Source organism: Petromyzon marinus, chromosome 10, assembly GCF_048934315.1.
Source record: "Petromyzon marinus isolate PM22_M1 ecotype Great Lakes invasive population chromosome 10, UKy_Petmar_22M1.pri1.0, whole genome shotgun sequence".
NCBI lineage: Eukaryota > Metazoa > Chordata > Hyperoartia > Petromyzontiformes > Petromyzontidae > Petromyzon > Petromyzon marinus.
In genome coordinates this window covers 8497800-8503449 of record NC_133676.1, presented here as the reverse complement: position 1 = coordinate 8503449, position 5650 = coordinate 8497800, and the positions used below count along the sequence as shown (strand labels likewise).

Below are 5650 nucleotides of genomic sequence, written 5' to 3'. Positions count from 1 at the left end.
ACGCTACCTCCCGCTGGGCTACATGCCCGTCCAAGCAATATCCCAAGTGATATTGCATAAACAGAACAATGAAATTGAGTTATTCATATTATTTGTAATGCCCCATTTTTTCGTCGTTTCGCAAATCCGTCACCACGTTATTAATGGCCCCGCCTGATTTGCGTCGCTTCAACCCACACTTACGTCGCTGACAGCATCTGTTCTTTCTCGTATCCGTCGCCTCCGCTATCACCTTCACCTACCCTGTACACTAACTACTTTGCGTCGCGCATGAAGAAATGTACCGTATTGTAGAGTCCATACAAAATATGATTCATGATGAGTATGTTGTTGATTTTGTTTTAATGCAGTAGTGGACACATGGAACGCGCGCGCAAGCACGACATCGCCACACTCGCCAAACAAATTCGCGACGTCTGTTCGGAATTTCGGAGGAATGCGGCCCGTCGTGTTTGTGGATGCGTTCATTTCGTATCAAACGGCTGATTGATGCTATATTCAGCATCGTCTAGCCATCGAGTAATTACGGCACAGCTTGGGGTAATAATTGAGCATTATCCATGGTTAAATCTTGACTTAAAGCTTTCGTGACTGCAGGAATTCATATTCTTTGGGTCTTTCGGTAAAGTGACGTAAAACTATTTTTTTAAAACTAAAACTACGTTTCGATCGCAACACAAGCAATCGTCATCTCCTGATAACGATTGCTTCCACATGACTTTACAGATAGACTAAAAGAATACATTATCCATGGGATTGGGGTTTCCGTGTTTAACGTTTGATGGTGTTGGGTGAATTATTGAGCCCGGGTGGACGGGGGGATATCACATGCAAGTGCCGACGTGAGGAACGCATCCCCTTAATTCCATGAATTATTTAAAAAATTGCTTGGATTTACGTAGTTTAGATATTCGACGCACCTTTCAGGAACGCATCCCCGATGTAAACCGGGAAATTACTGTAATTAATTATGTAATGTTATTATCGATATTTTTTTTTACTTTGACAATTTACCTTTTAGAATTTTAGCTATAACCTTTACTGACAAATATTTTCTTTAACCATTCTTACGCCATTTATATAATTGAGTAAGTCGTCTTGTACCTTGTACTCCAGGGTCCCAGGACATTTAGTTAATTTACTCAAGTACGGTATGTACTGTTTTACCTATAGATTGCAGTCACTGCAGCGTGGGGTTAAACAGGCAAGGACTTCACACAAGTGATGATGATCATTTCCATCCACCAGAGGGCTCCTGAGAACCTGCCAAGACGGACGAACCGCACGGAGTGCCAGGACGTCTGGCGAAGACTTCATGAATTGCAGTGAATAAGGGTCAATATCCCCTTTAATAATCGATTATTACGTCTCAATTTTCCCGTCTCCTTCGTATTTCAATATTTTCCTTTTTGTTCGATATCGTTTGTATGGTTGCATTATTCTCTCCACTATCCCAATTGTCATCATCGACTATACACATGTACAGTCCTATTGTCAATCCACTGCTGGATGACAGCCTCCTCACGCCGTGTCGGTCGAGGAGGTTATTTGGCAACACTTCACCACGCTGGGCAATGCGGGTTGGTGGGCAATGGATTTTTCTGCACTGCCCTCTACTGGCAAAGTAGCACCGCAGCAGCCCAGAATTACCATAAAAAGTGGTGTATAACTCAAAATAATATATGAGCGTCGTGTAATAAATTTCCTAAATAGGTAACAAAAATTAAATTGTTAAATTATGCACTTCCAGAAGGCCGTACGGCCGATGGTTTAAGTAAGAAATAATTTTGTTTTATATGGACAGACATATGAAGGCAAAATATTGTCTGCATATTTATTTCATCATATAAGTTGGGCACTTTTAATAATTAATTCTTGAGAAATTGATTTCATGCATTTATTGTGAGCCTAAGGAATGTGCATTAATTGATGCATCGCTAGACCCCAACTCAATACTGCAAGCTACAGTAACAATGCCTCTTTCTCTCGACAGTAGCTGTTTCTGATAGAGGGTAGGCAAGAGGATTTGACAAATTATTAATGTAAAACGGAGTTATTACCAGGCCTTAATTTCAGCAGGAACTGCACTGGGCTGAGCTCCATTCATCCAGCTGCAGCCCTGTTTGGGAGGTGGTGGGGTCTAGGGAGTTAGTGTATAACATATTGCAAGGTTTTTTTTATTACAGTTATCACAATAATTATTACATCATGTAAATGAGGCTGCTGATTCAGTAATCGTATAGGAGTTGGTGAAATAAGCAATATTTGATTAAAATATCATATTTGTTAAATACTCTAGTTTGTGCGTTGATGAAGTAATACAGACTCACATTTTCACCAACTTGGCTTGAAAAATATGGTGTCTGGATTATTAGGCCTAAGTCTCAATGAGCTAAATCTAAACTACATCCTGAAGGCTACATGACTAATTTGTTAAGTATTTTCTTTGTCTTTGAAGAATACATTTAATATATTGTACAGCATATACCACAAACTCCAGTTGTAATAGGTTACTAATGCAGAATATCACATCTTTAAATATATTCTAATCGCTTCTGAACTAAATGCGTAATTTTATTGGTTTCAATTCTTAACGTAACTGATGATGGGATGGCACTAGAACTTGGGAAGCAGTAACTGCTAAATCAAAATAAACAGTATTATGTTGTAGCCAGGACTTAATTTCCTGGTAGACTGGTGTTGGGTATACTGCTTGTGGTGTGCCGGGTTTGGAAATATTTTCTGGGTCACTCACCCGAACAGACCCAGCTGATGTTAATCCCTTGTTGTGGCACATGCATACCTTTTAAAATAAACCGTTCCCTTTTTGGTGAGATGATACGGATGAAGAAATAAAAAAATGTTCTGCTGACTGCCACTGGCACCAGAGTTACAGGAGAGTTCCCGAGGCCCAACACTCAGAGTTAGGCCGCAACTATTCCTTAACGTTTAGCACAATTAAAACATAGGTGTTTCTTTTCCTTACTTAAAATTTATAAGTCACACAGGCTGGAATTCTGGGTGAGAGACTTGTTTTTTTTCACAAAGCGAATTACAATATAACTGGAAGTATTATGCAAATCCTCACGTCAAATTCACACTATTGTATGTGTCAGTAACTCTGTTAGATTGTTGTTCGGGATAATGATTTGTATTTCTTGGGTGCGTAAATGTGTTGGCATCTCCAATTGCCTTACAAAAAAAATGGGGAAAGCTACAAGATAAAAAATGTTTTTACTGTTTTGCAATAAGCATGAACACTTATTTAAGGTCTCATTGTGTTTTACATTGTTCACAAAAAAAGAACCCCTGCATATTTAACAATCGTTTCAGCACCCTGCATTCAACAAATGCACAGATTCGGCAGAATTCTGTACTGCCGTTCCTCTTGGTGACATCCAAAATACCAAAGAGTGTTAAAGCACATGCTGAAAAAAACCTTTGCAACATGAGTGTCAAAATAGTGTCCTTTTTTTGCCTGACTGAAACTACTCAGAGCTTGACAGAATGTCTTTAAGCAATGTGAATCCAAAGCACAAAAGTGAAATGTCTGGTTTTTCTTATACGTGGGTCTCTTTTGCTCACTTAGGATCATCCCATGACAAGTCATGATAAATCAGCTCCTCTGGGCACATGAAGACTGCATTCTAACTCAGCACTGGGAGAGATGATAACTTACCTGAAGTAACCTAATCATGACTATGCAAAAACATGCATTAAAATATGACGTAGTGAACATTTCAGGGTCCATAAATCTCACCCAGTCTTTGTCAAATTGTATGTTTTTAGGCCGTGATATTAAAAAAAATAGTTTGTTGTTGAAAAATAACTCATTGCTCCATCACATGAAACTTGTTGTATACATATACTGCTTTTAATATGTTGGACAATGCAATAAATATTTACTGTTGCTACTGTCAATGGCACCTTGTAATGGCAATAGAGACAACTGTTTAATACACACACAGTTGCTATTTTGGTCGATGTGCATTTGTGTGTTCCATCTGCCAAACTTGTCCCTCCATCCCCGCCTGCCGTATGGAATTGCAGTTTCAATCTTGTTTCCATAAACAAGTTAACTTAATATGATGACATTGCCTGTCATCATATTCAGGATGACAGGAAATGATTTTTAAAAGTACATGCGGAGGCAATTGCCATCCCTAATGCTCTGCATACTCAGAATAAAAAAAAAACGTTACGGTATATACGAGAAGAGGGAAATAAATGTGCAGGACCTTTCTGCATCACCTTGCATAAATTAAGATTAGCAGAGGTGCAGCCACTGTGTATGTCATGGGTGTCTGGATACCCACAAATGTTAGACACCCACAAAACATTGGATAAAAATCATGCTTTTTAAGTTGCTTCTTTCTCTTTTCAACAAGGTGACATGAATGCTGATTATACACCAAAGCGCACAAACAGAAGGCCCAAATGGTAATGCAGTAGACAATGGTCGCATAGATTTCATGAAATTATATTAAAGTAGAACTCCTCTTTTCCGTGACAAACTTGGGAGCAAATTTTGTGCACCATATTCGTAATCTCACCAATAACCTCCGGGAAACATTCACTGGAAGAACATCTTCAACTTCAAAATTATGGCTGCACTCCAGCAGACAATGTTCGGCAAACATATGTAGACAAAATACTGCAATGCAGATCCACTCGGTACTGGATCATTCATCCAAAGTGTCAATTCTGGTGGAGAGATGGTGCGATAAGGAGAAATTCCAAGTGTGAAACCTGAAATTCCAGAGGAAAAGAAAAGGCCTGTCTTGGTGATGAAGATAAATTGCAGACATCGTCTGAATCTGTCTTCACAAAATCCAGGCAACATATGTCCGACTTTAAAAGCTGTCAGCTGAAGGGATCTGAGTGCATGTTACAGTATCCACATACTAAAACTGTTGGCTTTGTGCACTGTGACATCTAAAATGCAATCACACGCGATAATCCAAAACATGCCTGCATGTCAGCGCGCGGTGAGAGCTGTACTGCTCTGTTGGTGTAGGCCACCCCGTGATTGACGCTTGCAACTTGGTGCCCCTGCTGACAGAGTTCCCAGTGCCAGCAACTCACCCCACCTCCACAAAATCGCCCCCGACCGAGCTCGTATTTAAACGCTTAAATGATGATTATCGCTCTGCCAAAGCAAGGGCGGCCTTTCACATAACAGCACACGTAAGGACATGACACGCACGTTGTATGTGTAGGGATTAATTTCACCCGGGTCTGTCCAGTTGGGCAAGCCAGAGAGGGTGCCGCGGTGGCGAGGTCGTGGGTTCGATCTCGACCCTGACGCCTGTTGTATATTTGGAGTTTGCACGTTCTCCCCGTAATTACGTGGATTTTTCTTCGGGTTCTCCGGGGTTTTCCCTTCACATTTAGAAACATGCGTTTAGAGTATTTGGCTACTATACATTTCCACGTAATAAGCCTCTTCATTGGGCTATCGTTTTTGACCAGGTGGCTTCTGTAAAAAGAGCTATAGAGCTCAGTGGGCCTTATCTGGAAAAATAAAAAGTGTATAATTTAGTTGAGTTTCCACACCTCGTCCATTATAGCTCTCGCTATGGCTGTAGCTGCTAGTCCGGGGGTGCCACCTGTCTGCCAGTCTACCAGTGACCCATAAAAAAAATCAGTG

The 5650-nt window shown here is 40.4% G+C and overlaps 1 long non-coding RNA gene across 1 annotated transcript; it reads left to right on the top strand.

Moving 5' to 3' along the window:
* Positions 1–341: 341 nt before the first annotated feature.
* LOC142924222 (uncharacterized) lies at positions 342–3979 on the top strand. Its single transcript, XR_012941403.1, has 2 exons — positions 342–1335; positions 3590–3979. It is a non-coding gene; the product is annotated as an uncharacterized LOC142924222 (long non-coding RNA).
* The last annotated feature ends 1671 nt before the right edge of the window (positions 3980–5650 follow it).